This window comes from Dendrobates tinctorius, unplaced genomic scaffold, assembly GCF_039654945.1.
Source record: "Dendrobates tinctorius isolate UK_male_01 unplaced genomic scaffold, ASM3965494v1 ptg000029l, whole genome shotgun sequence".
NCBI classification, from domain to species: domain Eukaryota; kingdom Metazoa; phylum Chordata; class Amphibia; order Anura; family Dendrobatidae; genus Dendrobates; species Dendrobates tinctorius.
Genome location: NW_027361697.1, coordinates 16035034 through 16054984, shown reverse-complemented (window position 1 = coordinate 16054984; position 19951 = coordinate 16035034). Strand labels below are relative to the sequence as shown.

General features: G+C 37.8%; 1 long non-coding RNA gene across 3 annotated transcripts in view; it reads left to right on the top strand.

Annotated features, from left to right (window-relative positions):
• Positions 1-19951, top strand: part of LOC141085825 (uncharacterized) — a 210700-nt gene that overhangs the window by 3625 nt on the left and 187124 nt on the right. For 2 of the 3 annotated variants that reach the window (XR_012231422.1, XR_012231420.1), the window contains one exon: positions 1-2038. The exons of the other annotated variant lie outside the window; for it this stretch is intronic. This is a non-coding gene — a long non-coding RNA (uncharacterized lncRNA). Of the gene's footprint in view, positions 2039-19951 lie in introns of those variants that run through there. 3 annotated transcript variants of the gene reach the window in all.

Below are 19951 nucleotides of genomic sequence, written 5' to 3'. Positions count from 1 at the left end.
GACTTGGACTAGAGGACATTTTGGACTTGGTTTATGGACCTGTTTGGATTTTTCTCTTGCTATGGATTTATTGTCCATCCGGCTGCTGCTGCTTTGTGGCTCTCTTCGGTGACGGGTATTCTTGGGTGGATAATACGGATTACGTTGTTATTGCTTAAGAATACGCGTAGTTGAGGAGAGTATCTGCTACAAGCATGCTGCAAAGGTGCACAACTCAACCACAGACCGCTGTCTTGGCCAAGGTAGCGCTATTTCATCTCTTTTTTTTTTTTCTTTCCATACGTTGATTATAATTGCATGCCAAGGCTCTACCAACCTATTATTTCAGCTGGTAGCTTCATTTAATGGGCAGTGTGTTGTATCCTCCCCTTTAAACTACAGCTGAATGATACAGAGACCCTTCTTTCTCTACGTTTTGGCTCGTTTTATGGTTTATTGTCGACTTGCTTAACTAATTGTTTTTCCTCATATGACTATTAAAAGCGGCCAGTAGATTCGTTTCGCTAGCCTGTCATTAAGGGTGTACTATGTCATTAAGGGTGAAATATATTGGCTCCGATATATATACCAAGGCAACGCCTTAACATTCTGTCAACCCAAGTCCTTTGGGACCGTGCCGGAATAAAATAATCCCTGCTCTGTGGCCTGTATCTTTGCCTTGGGCCTAATCTCTGCTCTACGTTTATTACCCTTTTGCCTTAGCACTCAGTCATTCGGATCATCCCTTCTCTCTGACAAGTAGTAAATGTCCCCTTGGAAGTGTCAGATCTGCTAGAAGTGCTGAAAAAAACTCCTGACTATAGGGAAGAGGGGTTAATTAATGAGCAACCGCCTAGCTTGTTTTCTGTTGTTTTAGCCATAGATTGCAAATCAGTCTCAAAAAAAAAAAAACATTGGAAATCTTTTGTGAGTACATTGTAACCCATTAATTTCACTCTGGGTGGCCCAGTAATGGCTTTGCTAGGACTGAGAATTATCAGCTGTGCGCTCTCTTGCTCCTCTCAAATTCTTTCTTGGCCATAGAAAACGTATTCTATATTCATGACCTAAAGGAAGATGCATGATAAATGTCATAAAATAATCATTTTATGACTCGGAATGAAATAGTGCAGTGAGGAATGTAATTCTTCGGTGATGTACTGCATACTGTAATATATTAGTAATCCTCGCTTAAATAAAATATGCATCGCCAATAGCGGAGATTATTTACATGCTGGTGAAGTATCGTACAAGGCACAGGATTCAGGAATATGGCAGCCAATAAACATTACAAAGGTAATAATAAACCAAAGCTATATACTCCATATATTGATCTTATCATGCCATTATGAAAAGTGACGATTTCCATTCCAAAATCCCAATTCCGTCTATTATTTTATTAACCTTTTATTATGCTCCGCTGCATTTATGTACCGTAATGATCACCCTTGTGTATATGTTATGTCGCTCGATATTAATGCCAAAAAATATGGGAATATCTTACGAAAGAGAGCTCGAGCACAATCGAATCAAATACACCACATGTTTGAAAGAACCACCATAGGGAAAATTGGCTTTTTTTTCTCTTTTTTTCTTATTTTTTATCTTTTAACGTAGCCTGATAAAAGATTGCTTCAATTAACAGAGCTAACCTTTCCGGTGGCCTTTCATTTTCACATCCATCAGAATATATTACCTTCAGCATCTCCTGGTAGCTGATTTGTAGATAATTTGATTTTTTTTTTTTTTTTACTAATTTTTTAATATTTAGTATATTCTTGTTTAATTGTTTATATAGTGGAAGAATAGGCCTCGCTATTTTTTATCATATGATTGTTAGCGGGAAATAATAAAAACCCTGATAGCTCTCTCTGGCCATCAGACTACAGTTATCAGTGTACAGTATTATCTATTTTTTTTTTGCCATTGTGTTACATAAGAGCAGAATGTAATGGTTCCATTATTTCCATACTGTACACGCCACGCTGCAAAGTATCAATGTTTAAGTGAAATGTCGCAAAAAGAAAAAAAATAAAAATAAAATACATGTCAATGTAAACTCATGGTGATTTATTATTTACGAAATAATCAAAGTTGAAATGCGCTGAAATAATAAAAAAAAAATAAAAAAATAAAAAATGAGATTTGATTTGTATAAATGCAATATCTGAAAAACCGAAAGACATTTGAGGAACATTGGAAAAAGCCATCTGCTAAGACAAAATTGCCACTTAAGGGCCTAATGCCAATGAATTATGCAATCATGTCACATTTCCATTATATATAGATGCAGCTTATAATGTTACAAATTGTTCCATTTAGATTCTGCTTCGTCTTCTGGTTCCCAGTAAATCTCTTTATGATTAATGATTTCTCAGCAATGGAAACGTTCCATTAAAATTGATGAAAAAGAAATGTCTGCAGGTTTAAGAAAATATCGAAATAAGAAAAAAAAAAAAAAAGGAAAAGGAAAAAAAAATGTATCATTTGATTTTTATCTGTCCTGCAAAAAATGGGTTATATTGAGAAGAGTAAGCATTTCAGAAATGCAGAATTTGGGCCTGGGATTAGGGATTAGGGCCTTACAATGTGAATATAATTTAGTAGTGTGTATATATATATATATATATATGCGTATATATATATTTACATATACTGTATATTGTATATCTGGTATATATATATATACATATATACAGTATATATATTTTAGAATCAACAGCAGGCAATGCATCATCAATAGTCTATAGGGTGCATTTTGAGACATTTTGCATACACTGCAGATATTTTTGTTGCAATTTAGACCGTATTAGTCTAATAGCGGTACCACCGGAGCCACTATACGCCATAAGCAAGGGCCTCTTATCCATTCTCTTCTCAATAAATTCACAGATACAAATATAGTGTTCTTAAGAACATGTAGAGGTTCTATGACAATCCGGAAATCTATGGATGGTGTAAGTAGGTTCACAAGTAAAAATGCATCAAGTCACGTCAATATCATAATGCATTTATATGCGTCTGTAGGGGAAATCTATGGGTAATCCAATCATAAATTATATTTTTATGTTATATCACCCAACGTATTGTAAGTTTTACAAACTTTATCGTTGGAGTAAAGGAGTTGTAGAGGACGTGTGTAGTAAAAAAAAAAAAGAAATGCCCTCCCCGCCGGACCTTGGAGTTACGCGTGCAGATTTATTCAAACAATGTAGTTACACAATCTTATTTTTCTATTGAATGTTAAGTAAAATGGAAAAGCCAATATTGAAAAAAACGTAAAGAACAAAAATTAAATATTTTTTTTTCCGTCAACCATAGGTAGACAACGTTATACTGATTTTTAAATTAGCTCCTGGGGTGTGAACATTTTTGATCCTCAGTTTCTCTCCATCGCATGTGGGCAGTCTTAGTATATGGTGATATATATATATATATATATATATATATATATATCGCTACATACTTACACTGCATGTGCTATGGAGAGAAATGGAAAGCAAAAGAAAAAAAAATATATATAGCAATGGAGAATTTTAATATTTAATTTTAACAGTTGAACACAGTTAATTGATAGATACATAGACAGTTCAATATCTATCTATCTGCATATAGATATATATTGATATATATCTATATACACATATATGCACACATATAGCCTCTTTTAATCTCCTGGTAATCGAACACTGAGTACATAGTACATATAACATTTTCTTGATCTGAATTAGAGGCCGGCTTGGGGATCAGTGTGCCTGGTGTGGGATGTTGCGTGGCTTTCTCACCGGAGGTTACTTCCTTTGGTTCCACCCCTGATTTGGATTGGCTCTAAGAGCCACATACTGACTGAGTATTATCCTCTCAGACTATTATTCAGGAAAGATATTTTCTGACTCAGGTTCTCGGAGGCATTGATATATAGTGCAGTCTATTACAGTCATGACATCAAAGCTCCAACCATACTGTGCACCAAATGATTCCTTCTATGATGCTGTACTTTTTTTTCTCCAACCTTAAAGCTTTGCACTGTTTGAAAAGCTGATGCAGGATTTTGCCACTTGTTATTCACTAGTATGACATAAGTGATGCTTATTTTATATTATATTATATATAATACTATATTTGTAAAACATTTTATTGCTATATGATACATATAAATTTAGATTAATAAACATAATTTAGTAAACACTTGGCTAGTAAACACTTGCAGGAAGCACAAAATAAAAGGGCAATGGATCTTTGCTTTATATTCTGAACACACATCATACACATACATACTACTAAACCACATAAATATCCAGACACACACGCCTTATGACCAGTGGCCAATTATTTTAGTTCAAATGGCATTGGCCTTCTCTGATTTTTACTATAGATGTGTCCTTTTTTACCTTTTATCTTGGTTCTTGATATCCCAAGATGAGTGACTTATGATAAATCCTACAACATACATCAGATACAAGGGCGGATACTGATAGCTTTGGGCCCAGGTGCAAGAAAAGTGTTTGGGGCCTCCCTCCTTTTATTACGTATATATTTATGTATTATTTTATTTATATTTATCAACTAAATAATATTCAGTTAATTGTTTATATATTAATATATTTACATATATATTTTTATATTACATAGTCTCCTCCCATTATGTATATTGCCATCCCTTATTACACAGTGTTCTCTCTTGTTATGTACAGCACCATCCCTTACATATTGGATTCTCACTATTTTGGTTATTTTTAGCTCCATGTTCTTTATTACATACCGTTCTCTCTTGTTAGATATAAGCTAAAATGACTGCTTATGTAGCATAGTAAAGCTTCTCTTCTGATGGAGGCAGTTTATGGACTGGTCTTCTGGTCAACGATTGCTCCATCAACAGTCATTTTATATCTAACAAGAGAAGACTATATAGTAAAGAAAGGACACTGGTCTCCTTCCTTTTATAATGTACTCTATTCATGGGAATCCCTTCCTGGGATAATGTCCACCATCCTTCTCCCCTTTCAGGTACAATGTGCCCCATTCTGGTATAATATGCCCCTTCATGGTATAATGTCAGCATCCAGGTATAATGTGCCCTATCCTCATATACATGTACCCCATCCAGGTAATGTGCACCTCCAGGTATATATATGCCCCATCCAGGTATACATGTCCCCCACCCTCGTATATAAGTCCATCAACCAGGTATAATGTGCCCTATCCAGGTATATATGTTCCCTATTCTGATATGATGTGCGCCATCCAGGTATATATGGGCCCCACCCAGATATATATGTCCCCCACCCTCGTATATAAGTCCATCAACCAGGTATAATGTGCCCTATCCAGGTATATATGTTCCCTATTCTGATATGATATGCGCCATCCAGGTATATATGGGCCCCACCCAGATATATATGTGCTCCATCCTGGAAAAATGTGTCCAATCCTCGTATATATGTCCCCCATCCTTGTATAATGTGCCCCATCCAAATATATGTATTCCCATCCTGGTATAATGTGTCCCAACCAGGTAAATATATTCCCATCCTACTATAATGTGCCCTGTTTTGCAATGCATTAAAAACAAACGATACTACTCACCTTCCCGCACGCTCCCTTGCCACGTGGAGTCCTTTTTATAGCTAGCGCAGGAGGCGACAGCTGACCTCGGCAACCCTGTACTGGCACACGACATCACTGCAATGCGCCCCCAGTCACAGGCACGCTGATGTCAGCAGCTGGCCTCTGATTGGGCGGCGGTGTGTAGTATAGCACAGGGAGATGGTGGGTTCCCTGTGCCACAATACAATTCAGCTGAATGTTCATCCTCTGACGCACATCCAGCTGAGATAGTCGCTGGTGCTGGTGGGCCCCCCTTCACCTCGGGCCCTGGTGCAGCTGCACAGGCGATATGTTCCCTCCTGATCAGATAGAGTAAAATAATTTTCATTTTTACAGCAGGTCATCTCACTCTTTTTATTTTTTGATATCTTGAACAAAGAGGAAGGAGATATTTGTGCAATATTTATAGACACAGACACACATCAAATGCCTCTAGAAGGGTCACTGTATCAATAGTTTTAGAGGACTAAATTGCCTTACTTGTCAAGGTTATTTAAGTTATACCATTTAGACATATATGGAAAAAATCAATTTGGTTTGTGCTAAAACACAATGTGCAGGCTCTTGATGCACTGTAGGTAAGATGCTGGAGACACAACAGAACACCGAGCCACATAGGCACATTATCATTAGTGATGAGTGAGTATGCTCGTTACTCGAGATTTCCGAGCATGCTCGGGTGTTCTCCGAGTATTTTGAGTATGCTCGTAGATTTAGTTTATGTCGCCGCAGCTGCATGATTTTCGGCTGCTAAACAGCCTGATTATAAGTGGGGATTTCCTAACAAATAGGCATTCCCCACATGTATTCAAGCTGTCTAGCAACCGCAAATCATGCAGCTGCGGAGACACAAACTAAATCTCCGAGCATGCCCAAAATACTCGGAGATCACCCAAGCATGCTCAGAAATCTCGAGAAACGAGCATACTCACTCATCACTAATTATCATTAATAGCTAGCAAAGATGTTTTAAAAGTAGACTGAAAGTTTGGTGCATATATTAGGGGCTAAGACTAAAGTTCAAGAATAATTTAAAACACATATATTTCCACTTCTTAAGTATCCACAACAGGATATAGCCCATAGTGAGTACACCTGTGGCAATTCCTGATGCATTGACAATGATATAATCACTTGTGAAATCCTGAAACAATGACATGTTGGAGGTACTTGAGGACTAGAGTTGAAAAACAATGCTGTGGAGCAGGCTGTGCCGAGTATCTTGTAGCTAAACTCTAAAAATCGCATTAATTGCCACTTGATTGCATTGTAAGTCATGATCTCATGCAATATAGGTAAGAGAGTTAAATATATGCTGTAGTTATTTCCTGATATATTAGCGAAACATGTTTTCTATGTAATTTCATTAAAGATATTTTTTTCTCCTCCAGGTCTGATCCTTCATTCTTAAAATCCTCAATTCAGTAGTAAAATATGTTTTCAGTGAATACGGATTCATTACTGAGGTAGGAGACGGCAGAGGGTGCTTGTAAAAATTCAATGGGGCTTGCAGCCGAATGTCGGTATCTGCCTCTACCTACCTCCCTCCATAGAATCTTATAAGCAGCAACTGTAATTTCCTATCACAGTAATACAGAAATCTATTTTCACTGATTAAAGATATTACCCATGAATTGAGAGTGAGCAATTAGTACAGGAGGAGAAAAAAAGCCTATTTCTCTGATCAGATATACTGCAAAGTTTTTTACTCACTGTACATGGATCACCTAAGAGGCCAACTCACATTTTACAAATTGTAAAAGATTGCATCAGCCAGAGAAGACACACATGATCTCGGGTGAGAACGGATGAATTTCCTTACAATGACTTGCATTTATTACATCACATAGTATAGGATAGCCAATCAGGAAGGGCATCATAGCCTGTATATAAGTCTAGGCATGGAATACATTAGCCATATTGTGTTAGAGCTTAGTGTTGAGAGTATGTCACAGCCCATATCTTAGAAATAGAGTTTTGGAGAGAAGTGCATAAAGCATTGAAGAAATTCTACAGATAAAGTGTGACATCACAACAGTGAAGAAGATTAGTGTGAGGAACAGGCTGTTTGCTACCAATGCTTACCATCTGTTTACCCATAACCAAATATGTATTTGAATTAAAGAGCTTGAAAGTGGTTGGACACAGTCTAAGAAGAACTCACAGTGCTACACATTCTTTTTTTGGGGCTAGATAGGAGAAATTTTGGTACTTGGGATTATCAGTGAATAGATTTGACGCTATTTGAATTTTTGGGAAAAATTTAGTTGAAATTGGCAAATTTTAATTTTAAAAGATTCCCCAAACACTGCTATCAAATAATCTACAGATATACTATGGATATGCTAAAAATCAAAGCACCATCTCATGTCAGTCATAATGGCCTGAAAGGTGTGTGGTGATGTGAAGTTTTATTAACTGGTTCAGGACTGCTTCTGACTAGAGATGAGTGAGCATCGATGGCTCCCTCCTTATTCGGCAAGCTATAGCACTTACTGAAGAAACTGCAATGGGAACCAGAATACCTATAATAAGCTGTTCAGTGCCACAGCTGCATATGTCGCGGCTATGTGACAGTCACAATACATGCATGGAGAGCCTGTTTGTGTGACTGTCACACAGCCGCAACACATGCAGCTACGGCGCCGAACAGGTGATTATAGGGAATGTTCCATGTATCCGGGTTCCCGATGTTCGCTCATCTCAATTCCTGACCAAGCACATTTCAACCACAAAAAACAACTATAAAACAGATTAAATTGTGTTTTCCTTTAGATAGAATTTATTTTATATATTGGACATATTATTTTAGATGAAGGTGGGGCTAGAATTGACTATTCAGACTGGCAATATCTCTTTTATGTTTTAATTATTTTTTTCTGTTTTATTTTTGCTTTATTTTTACTTTTATTTTAGACACTGTGTCCAACATTAGATCTTAAAAGACCATTGGTATGCATTTTAACATATTATTATATTCCTTTTATTGGTGGTTTCTACTGTAACTGGGGCTGGCATATTAGGCTCAGTTACAGGGCAAATTCAGCCACCTAGCTGCATAACAGAGCTGACTGTGCTGTAGGGCCTTGTAGGTTGTGTTTCCTGCCTACACCAAGCAATTACATGATCACTGGGTACAGAGGAGGAAGCACTGTAAGTGCTTCCTAACCTGTATACAGCTTTTGGTTTCAGCTTTTGTATACAGTGATCAAGAAGGTAAACATGGTACACTATCTTCTCTACAGGTAGTCTCGCTTTGTTTTGACAGCCAGCTCTCCACTACCACAGCTGTATGATCTCTTACAATCTGTTTACTTTGCAAAGACATTTTGCCACGTCATGCCACTCCACGTTATTTCCACTTTTGTTTAAGACAAGGCCAACATGTAGGTATTAATAATACAACATTCAGATATAATACTCATTTGTTAAGTGACAAAATTCCATCCAAAATATACACATTTTATTAATTCTAACATATGGACCAACATTTGTAATCTGTATAATAAATGATGACATAGCGTTAATTTTTATATTAAATTTACCAGAGTTGGGGGATACTGGGCTGTACTCCTGCACCCCCATTTTGGGCTAGATTTTGCGCAAAAGTGACTCATTTGATGACTTAGTTTTGCACATTGCTTCACATGCAAGGTTAAACCATTTTGTGGAAACTTCTACAAGAAAACACACTATTGCCTTTAAATAGGTAGGATTTCGGGATAGGATCTAAACATCATGAGTGGAGTTTTGGGGTTAGGTCAGATTTAGGTCTTATCCTTCCTGACCTGCTTTAATTACATTGCTACATTTTTATTTGTCTGCCGAACTTACACAACCTAAAAAGCAAAGACATTTAATTTTACATCAATAAGGCTTCAAAATGCCACTATAGACAAGCCAATATTTGTATTCCTTTTACTCTTTTTAATCATATAAGAAAAATCCAGAATCCAATAGACTCCATAAAAACACTTCCTTTATTAATTTCCAAAAAAAGCAGTTCAGATGGAGTGTCACAACCTCATGGGGGGAAAAAAGAATAGACAGACGCGTTTCAGATCATCAGGTCTTTAATCATTGCATTTTACTATTTGTAGAACAGAAAATAATGTGACACATTTTCTAATATTACAGTATTGCCAATCATCAGTACTACAGTGTGTAATTACACTGTAGTGTGTATGCCCAAAACAACACGTCTATACAAATATGGTACATCATAATAGTTTCATGAAAAACCAACCCATTTATAAAATCAAGAAATTACATACAAGTGTATCACTACAGAAATGGGTTTTACTGTGGACATAATAGGACAATCGCAAATATATATATGAGAAATACGTGAGAAAAGAATCACGAAAAAAGTCCAGCACTGCAATTTTTACAAAATTCCAAAAATGATTTTAGTAGAATATAACAGGAATAAAGAGAAAGGTGGAGTAAGAGTCAATAATGACCATAAATAGCACATGGGCAGAATTGGGGTACACCATCGGTACATGGACATAGGGATACCAATAATTTTATCAATACATAGTATAGGAATAAAATATTCAACATTTGTCCCATATTAATATAGAGCAACCAGTCACAACATGACATATAATAATCTGAGTCTACTGCTGCACTTGGTGAAAAGTAATATTGTTGACAATAATCTCACAGTGGTATAGATTGAATTTCATCTCCACACTTTTTTGGCAATGTTTTTAGATGCTTTTTTGGCATTTTTTCTTAGCTGTGCCTACATTTTTGGCTACATTTTGTCTCATTACAAGACATGTAATTTCCTACATTTATTTTAAGGTATGTGTGCAAGGTCTTTTAGATATACAGTGGGGGAAAAAAGTATTTAGTCAGCCACCAATTGTGCAAGTTCTCCCACTTAAAAAGATGAGAGAGGCCTGCAACTGACATCACAGGTAGACCACAACTATGAGAGTCAAAATGAGAAAATAAATCCAGAAAATCACCTTGTCTGATTTGGCAAAATTTATTTTACAAATTATGGTGGAAAATAAGTATTTGGTCATTAACTAAAGTTCATCTCAATATTTTATTATATTTCCTTTGTTTGCAATGTCAGAGGTCAAACGTTTTCTGTAAGTCTTCACACTGTTGGTGGTATGATGACCCATTCCTCCATGCAGATCTCCTCTAAAGCAGTGATGTTTTGGGCCTGTCACTGGGCAGCATAGACTTTCAAATCCCTCCAAAGGTTTTCTATGGGGTTTAGATCCGGAGACTGGCTATGCCACTCCAGGACATTCATATGCTTCTTACGAAGCCACTCCTTCGTTGCCCTTGTAGTGTGCTTGGGATCATTATCATGCTGAAATGCAACATTTCACTTGCTGATGGAAGGAGGTTTGCACTTAAAATCCGACAATACATGGCCCCATTCATTCATGCATATTATAAATGTGATCATGTTGCAGCGCAGAAGCCGCCACCGGGGCCTGCCTGCAAAACAAGATTTTTTTTAAAAGCATATAATATTCATTATGTAAATTTGGGGGCAGGTCACTGAGAGATCAGTCACCTGTCAAAGCCATACTGGTGAATACCTAATCAGAGGACCACATGAAAACACTCCCACAAGCTCGCCTCGAGCATATCATTAACTCGAAACTGATAACAGATTAGCCAACAACCATAATACTGATTTCATCAACCAATGTATCATTATAATCAGTATAATGGCAACAACCTGACACTGTCTGTAGGTTACTCAGCTGAATCCTGCTGATAGGTTCCCTTTAAGCACCTTCTTTTGCATCTTTTGGATTGCTTTTTAAATTATTTTACATGTAATAGAGTTGCAGCCTGGAAGCTGCCTGAAGAATGGTTAGGTCACTACTTTTATACACTTTATGGCTTTCAAAGGCTAAAGCTGTTAAAAGAAGTGAAAAAATACAGGAGATATGGACACCAAGGTGTTTTGACATTTTGCCAATTTGCAATACTTTTTCAGGTGGGTAACAGGTGGAATTTTCATGAAAATGAGATTGTCTACAGAAACCCTTAAAATCACATCAAGTGAATTTTAAAATACAAAAAAGTGACAAAAATATAGGTCAAAGAGTGAAAAATGCCTTAAATTCCTGAAAAAATGGAGCATTCTGTGATTCTGAACAAAGAGCCACATGCACAAAAACACTTCAAAAATAAAAAAAACCATGTCACTAGAAAACAAACAGTGTATGTATCACATTTAATATTTCCCGGTTTACGCTTACCCACTATTTGGTCCAAGTTTTTTTTCTTAAAGTACTGTGTGTTAAAACTTTTTAGTTTAGTTATCTTTCTTTTCACCCCCAGATGATATGGCTATTGTCACCCATTAAAAGGTTTGTAATTTAGAAGTACAAAAAGATTTAATACTAGTTAACTTAGGCATTTTTTGTGGATGCTTCATCAATTGCAGTATTAAATACAAGAAATAATTACAGGAGAATACTCAACAATAAAACAACTAAAAAGCATGACTCATAGCTTGCCGTCAAACTACAATTGTGTACAGCTGCCATGCATTTGACATCAATATTTCTTACCATATAATGCACTGAAAAATGTAAAAAAATTCCAAGTTGGGTTAAATGATGAAAAATTGCCATAGTTTTTGGGGTTTTGTATTTAACCTCTTTGCCCATGTCGGACTCTCCCTGTTTGGTGCAGGCTCCATACATCTATACAGCTGACTTATGCCCGCAACAGCCACGGGGGGAATCAGCTGTTAATTAGTCAAATGCTGCTGTCAATCTCTGACAGCGGCATTGAACTCGTGCTTACCGGAATCGCATCGCTAATCCCGTCCATCAGTGACTCATCACATGATCGCGGGTCACTGATGGGTCAGCATGACAACCAGAGGTCTGCAGCAGACCTCTGTAGTTGTCATAGCCAGATTGCTAGGAGTGCTGCCCCATCAACGGTGCTCATAGCAAGTGAGCATCTCTGCTATACACAGACGATCTGATCATCGCATGTGTATAGCAGAAGTTATCAAAGTACTGCAGCTTCTAGACCCCCATGGAAACTATTGAAGCATTCAAAAAGTAAAAAAAATATAAAAATATATATAAAAGTTCAAATCACCCCCTTTTTGCCCCATTCAAAATAAAACAATAAAGAAATCAAATATACCTATATTTGCTATCTCCATATTCAGAATTGTCCGATCTATCAATATAAAAAAAAATTAACCCAATTGCTAAATGGCATAACGAGAAAAAAATCCTAAATGCCAGAATTACGTTTTTTGTTTGGTCACTGCTACATTGCAATAAAATGTAATAATGGGCTAGCAAATGAGCATATCTACACCAATATGGTATCAATAAAAATGTCAGCTCGGTGCGCAAAAAAATAAGCCCTCACCCAGCCTCAGATCCCGAAAAATGGAGACGATACAGGTCTCAGAAAATGGCGCAATTTTTTTAAAGCAAATTTTAGATTTTTTTTCATCACTTAAATAAAAAAGAACCCAGACAAGTTTGGTGTCTATGAACTCGCAATGACCTGGGGAATCATTGTGGCAGGTCAGTTTTAGCATTAGTGAACAAGGTTAAAAAACAAAGCAAAACTGTGGAATTGCACTGTTTTTTACAATTTCACCGCACTTGGAATTATTTTCCATTTTTCCAGTACAAGATATTATAAAACCAATGGGGTTGTTCATAAGTGCAACTTGTTCTGCAGAAAACAAGCCCTCAGTTGGCCATATTGACCCCAAAATAAAAAAAAGTTAAGCTTTGGGAAGAAGGGGATCAAAAAAATAAAATTCAAAAACTGAGCTACATTGATACGAAATATGATTGACAATACCTTACTTTCAAATTTATTTTTTTATTTTAGCAGTTAAAATAATTATGAACTTTGGAAAAAGAAAAATTTGGTTTGTTTCACCATTCTCTGAAATCTCCTTTAGAATATCCATTGTATCTTTATGAAAAAAGGGTTTTTCAACAGAGATTAGTAAATGTGACAAAATTCAATTAGCCAAATTCATTTAAATTTACATGGGAAATTTCATTTACGTCTCCAAACCCCATAACCTGATAAATGGAAGGGTTAAAAAGTGAAAAAACAAACATTTTAATCACCTTTTCACTCCCCTTTCCTGGTGCCTGAGCTCACCACTTGGTCCTCTGCTGGCTTGCTTCCTCACTCTGGCTTTAGCCTTCTTTTTCATCCTCAGTATGCTTCATAGTTTAGAGCTTCTGGTGCTCACTAGGCCTCATGAGACATCATAATGGGCCTCCCCCTTGTCACAACCAGAGAAGCTGAAGATCGAAAACAGTTGAGAATACTGAAGCTGGAGGGAAGAACTAAGCAAGGTGAACACAAGGTGGGCAGCTATGAAGCAAGGACAGGCAAAATAAGTAATTTTTCTGTTCTTTTTTTTAAAACTCTTCCCTACTTAGAAAAGATTCAAGCAAAATTAAATTAAAATTGAATTTAAAAAATTCCTGGTAGATCGGATTGGGAAAATTGAAGCAAATTCGATTTGTGCATCTCACCTTTTCAGACATATCACTACATCTATATCAATAAGCGACACTTATGCTAACATTTGCCCCATAAAAGCCTAGTCTAATTTGCAGAATGTCTGACAATTTATTTACATATGATTTTTTAATTTCAGATTAATAATGCCAGCTGTGGGGCCAAACATGGTGACAATCATGAGATATATCTATTTCTATGGAAACACGAGAATCTATATGACACTTCTAACACTAGTTCTGGTGAGAAATACAATTAAAAAATCATAGCAGATGGTCTTTTTAGGCTGGCGTCACACTAGCGAGAAATACGGACGAGTACTATGCGAGAAAAAATTGCATAGCAATCGGACCAATGTTAATCTATGGGGCAGCTCCCATCAGCCGCATTTTTCTCGGCCTTATTATATGGGCTGATAAAATCACAGCATGCTGCGATTGTCAGAGTATTATGCCAGAAATACACCAATGCAAGTCTATGGGGGCGAGAAAACTACGGATTACACATGACCAGACGTGTGACTTGTGAGAAATATGCACCGGTCTCCTTTAACAAAAGCTAGCAATTCATTTTGCGATACAGTAAAATCACACTGACATGTTTAATAAAGAATAGAAAAAATAGATATATACACATAGAATACATATATATATATACAGTACAGGCCAGAGGTTTGGACACACCTTCTCATTCAAAGAGTTTTCTTTATTTTCAAGACTATGAAAATTGTAGATTCACTCTGAAGGCATCAAAACTATGAATTAACACATGTGGAATTATATAATTAACAAAAAAGTGTGAAACAACTGAAAATATGTCTTATATTCTAGGTTCTTCAAAGTAGCCACCTTTTGCTTTAAATACTGCTTTGCACACTCTTGGCATTCTCTTGATGAGCTTCAAGAGGTTGTCACCGGAAATGGTTTTCACTTCACTGGTATGCCCTGTCAGGTTTAACAAGTGGGATTTCTTGCCTTATAAATGGGGTTGGGACCATCAGTTGTGTTGTGCAGAAGTCTGGTGGATACACAGCTGATAGTCCTACTGAATAGACTGTTAGAATTTGTATTATGGCAAGAAAAAAGCAGCTAAGTAAAGAAAAATGAGTGGCCATCATTACTTTAAGAAATGAAGGTCAGTCAGTCCGAAAAATTGGGAAAACTTTGAAAGTGGCCCCAAGTGCAGTGGCAAAAACCATCAAGCAGTACAGGAAGACCAAGAGTCACCTCTGCTGCGGAGGATAAGTTCATCTGAGTCACCAGCCTCAGAAATCGCAGGTTAACAGCAGCTCAAATTAGAGACCAGGTCAATGCCACACAGAGTTCTAGCAGCAGACACATCTCTACAACAACTGTTAAGAGGAGACTTTGTGCAGCAGGCCTTCATGGTAAAATATCTGCTAAGAAACCACTGCTAAGGACAGGCAACAAGCAGAAGAGACTTGTTTGAGCTAAAAAGCACAAGGAATGGACATTAGACCAGTGGAAATCTGTGCATTGGTCTGATCAGTCCAAATTTGAGATCTTTGGTTCCAATGACCGTGTCTTTGTGCGACGCAGAAAAGGTGAACGGATGGACTCTACATGCCTGGTTCCCACCGTGAAGCATGGAGGAGAAGGTGTGATGGTGTGGGGGTGCTTTGCTGGTGACACTGTTGGGGATTTATTCAAAATTGAAGGCATACTGAACCAGCATGGCTACCACAGCATCTTGCAGCGGCATGCTATTCCATCCGGTTTGCGTTTAGTTGGACTATCATTTATTTTTCAATAGGACAATGACCCCAAACACACCTCCAGGCTGTGTAAGGGCTATTTGACCAAGAAGGAGAGTGATGGGTGCTACGCCAGATGACCTGGCATCCGCAGTCACCAGACCTGAACACAATCGAGATGGGTTGAGGTGAGCTGGACCGCAGAGTAAAGGCAAAAGGGCCAACAAGTGCTAAGCATCTCTGGGAACTCCTTCAAGACTGTTGGAAGACCATTTCCGGTGACAACCTCTTGAAGCTCATCAAGAGAATGCAAAGAGTGTGCAAAGCAGTAATCAAAGCAAAAGGTGGCTACTTTGAAGAACCTAGAATATAAGACATATTTTCAGTTGTTTCACTTTTTTTAATTATATAATTCCACATGTGTTAATTCATAGTTTTGATACCTTCAGAGTGAATCTACAATTTTCATAGTCATGAAAATAAAGAAAACTCTTTGATTGAGAAGGTGTGTCCAAACTTTTGATCTGTACTGTATATACACGTCATTGAGACACATATATACAGTGGGGCAAAAAAGTATTTGGTCAGTCAGCAATAGTGCAAGTTCCACCACTTAAAAAGATGAGAGGCGTCTGTAATTTACATCATAGGTAGACCTCAACTATGGGAGACCAACTGAGAAAAAAAAATCCAGAAAATCACATTGTCTGTTTTTTTTTTCATTTTATTTGCATATTATAGTGGAAAATAAGTATTTGGTCAGAAACAAAATTTCATCTCAATACTTTGTGATATATCCTTTGTTGGCAATGACAGAGGTCAAACGTTTTCTGTAAGTCTTCACAAGGTTGCCACACACTGTTGTTGGTATGTTGGCCCATTCCTCCATGCAGATCTCCTCTAGAGCAGTGATGTTTTTGGCTTTTCGCTTGGCAACACGGACTTTCAACTCCCTCCAAAGGTTTTCTATAGGGTTGAGATCTGGAGACTGGCTAGGCCACTCCAGGACCTTGAAATGCTTCTTACGAAGCCACTCCTTCATTGCCCTGGCGGTGTGCTTTGGATCATTGTCATGTTGAAAGACCCAGCCACGTTTCATCTTCAATGCCCTTGCTGATGGAAGGAGGTTTGCACTCAAAATCTCACGATACATGGCCCCATTCATTCTTTCATGTACCCGGATCAGTCGTCCTGGCCCCTTTGCAGAGAAACAGCCCCAAAGCATGATGTTTCCACCACCATGCTTTACAGTAGGTATGGTGTTTGATGGATGCAACTCAGTATTCTTTTTCCTCCAAACACGACAAGTTGTGTTTCTACCAAACAGTTCCAGTTTGGTTTCATCAGACCATAGGACATTCTCCCAAAACTCCTCTGGATCATCCAAATGCTCTCTAGCAAACTTCAGACGGGCCCGGACATGTACAGGCTTAAGCAGTGGGACACGTCTGGCACTGCAGGATCTGAGTCCATGGTGGCGTAGTGTGTTACTTATGGTAGGCCTTGTTACATTGGTCCCAGCTCTCTGCAGTTCATTCACTAGGTCCCCCCGCGTGGTTCTGGGATTTTTGCTCACCGTTCTTGTGATCATTCTGACCCCACGGGGTGGGATGTTGCGTGGAGCACCAGATCGAGGGAGATTATCAGTGGTCTTGTATGTCTTCCATTTTCTAATTATTGCTCCCACAGTTGATTTCTTCACTCCAAGCTGGTTGGCTATTGCAGATTCAGTCTTCCCAGCCTGGTGCAGGGCTACAATTTTGTTTCTGGTGTCCTTTGACAGCTCTTTGGTCTTCACCATAGTGGAGTTTGGAGTCAGACTGTTTGAGGGTGTGCACAGGTGTCTTTTTATACTGATAACAAGTTTAAACAGGTGCCATTACTACAGGTAATGAGTGGAGGAAAGAGGAGGCTCTTAAAGAAGAAGTTACAGGTCTGTGAGAGCCAGAAATCTTGATTTCTTGTTTCTGACCAAATACTTATTTTCCACCATAATATGCAAATAAAATGAAAAAAAAACAGACAATGTGATTTTCTGGATTTTTTTTTCTCAGTTTGTCTCCCATAGTTGAGGTCTACCTATGATGTAAATTACAGACGCCTCTCATCTTTTTAAGTGGTGGAACTTGCACTATTGCTGACTGACTAAATACTTTTTTGCCCCACTGTATGTAGATTTATATTTCATAGAGTTCTACATAACTTAATAGCCGCTAAATCAATTGCCGACTTCTTTAAAATTATTACAAAACTCGACATGAAATGACACATGGTTTACATACAGCAAACCATTTCATTTCATTTTTTTACATGTCTTTGACTAATAATTAGATTAGGGTATGTGTGTAAAATTTTGGACATGTAGGTGTTAAATTAGTGGGTAAATTTGTTGAAAAAAATTGCGCGGGCTCCCGCAGTAATTTCTCTGACTGAGAGGGAAAGCCAGTGAGTGAGGGCAGATATTAATAGCCTAAAGAGGGACCATTGTTTTTGGCCCCCCCGGCTAAAAAAAATCTGCCCCCAGCCACCCCAGAAAAGGCTCATCTATAAGATGTGCCTTTTTTGGCACTTAGCCTCTCTATTCCCATTGCCTTTAGTGGTGGCATATGAGTTAATAATGGGTTAATGTTACCTTGCGATTGAAAGGTGACATTAAGCCGGGTTAATAATGGAGAGTTGTCAATAAGACAACTCTCCATTATTAACTCTAGAATAGTGAAGGGTTAAAAAAAGACACACACATTAATTAAAAATTATTTTAATGAAATAAATACACAAAGTTTTTGACCAAATTTATTATTCTGCCAATCCAACAAAAGCCCTTTTTCTGTAAAAAAACCAAAAAAATAAAAAAAACAACAATATCCATACCTCTCTGCCGTTCAGTCAGGTCCCCCGCTGCAATCCATCACAAGGGGTTAACAAGTTTATAACGGGGACCGGTGCTAATGCTACTGGCCCCGCAGTAAACCACTGCAGAATGAATGAAATCATGTCTGCGCAGGCACCCTGGCTGACCGGAGATGAACTGATTAGCGTGGGAAAGTTTCTGAACTTTTTCCCACGCTGTCAGTTCACCTGAGGTCAGCCGGGGACTCCGTGCAGCCTCAGTGATGTCAGCGGTAGTCAGTGAGGCTGCACGGAATCCCCTGCTGACCTGAGGTGAACTGATGAGCATGGGAAAAAGTTCAGAAACTTTCCCATGCTAATCAGTTCTTTTCCAATAACCCGGGGTGCCTGCGCAGACATGATTTCATTCATTCTGCAGTGGTTTACAGCGGGGCCGGTAGCATTAGCACTGGTCCCAGTAGTAAACTAGTTAACTCCTTATGTTGGATTGCATGGGGGAACCTGACTGAATGGCAGAGAGGCATGGATATTGCTGTTTTTTATTTTATTATTTTTTACAGGAGAACAAGGGATTCAGTTGGATTAACAGAATAATAAATTTGGTCAAAAACTTAGTTTACACTGTGTTCCAAATTATTATGCAAATGATATTTTTCTCTGATTTTCCTAAATAGTCGGTACAAATGACAGTCAGTCTAATAAAAGTCATCACTGGTTAGAGTATACATCAAATTTTATTGAAGAAACCTCCCAATAATAACAGTATAATCTCCAAAATGAATAAAATCTTAAATTGCACTGTTCCAAATTATTAGGCACAGTAGAATTTCTAAACATTTGATATGTTTTAAAGAACTGAAAATGCTCATTTGTGGAATTTGCAGCATTAGGAGGTCACATTCACTGAACAAAAAGGATATTTTGGCGTTAAATAGCTTACCAGGCCAAGTTACATGTTAACATAGGAACCCTTCTGTGACATCACCTTCACAATTCTTGCATCCATTGAAATTGTGAGTTTTTCGAGATTTTCTGCTTGGATTTCTTTGCATGAAGTCAGAATAGCCTCCCAGAGCTGCTGTTTTGATGTGAACTGCCTCCCACCCTAACAGATCTTTTGCTTGATGATACTCCAAAGGTTCTCTATAGGGTTGAGGTCAGGGGAAGATGGTGACCACACCATGAGTTTATCTCCTTTTATGCCTATAGCAGTCAGTGACTCAGAGGTATTCTTTGCAGCATGAAGATGATTTTGCTCCTGAAGGCACGTTTCTGCTTTTTATACCA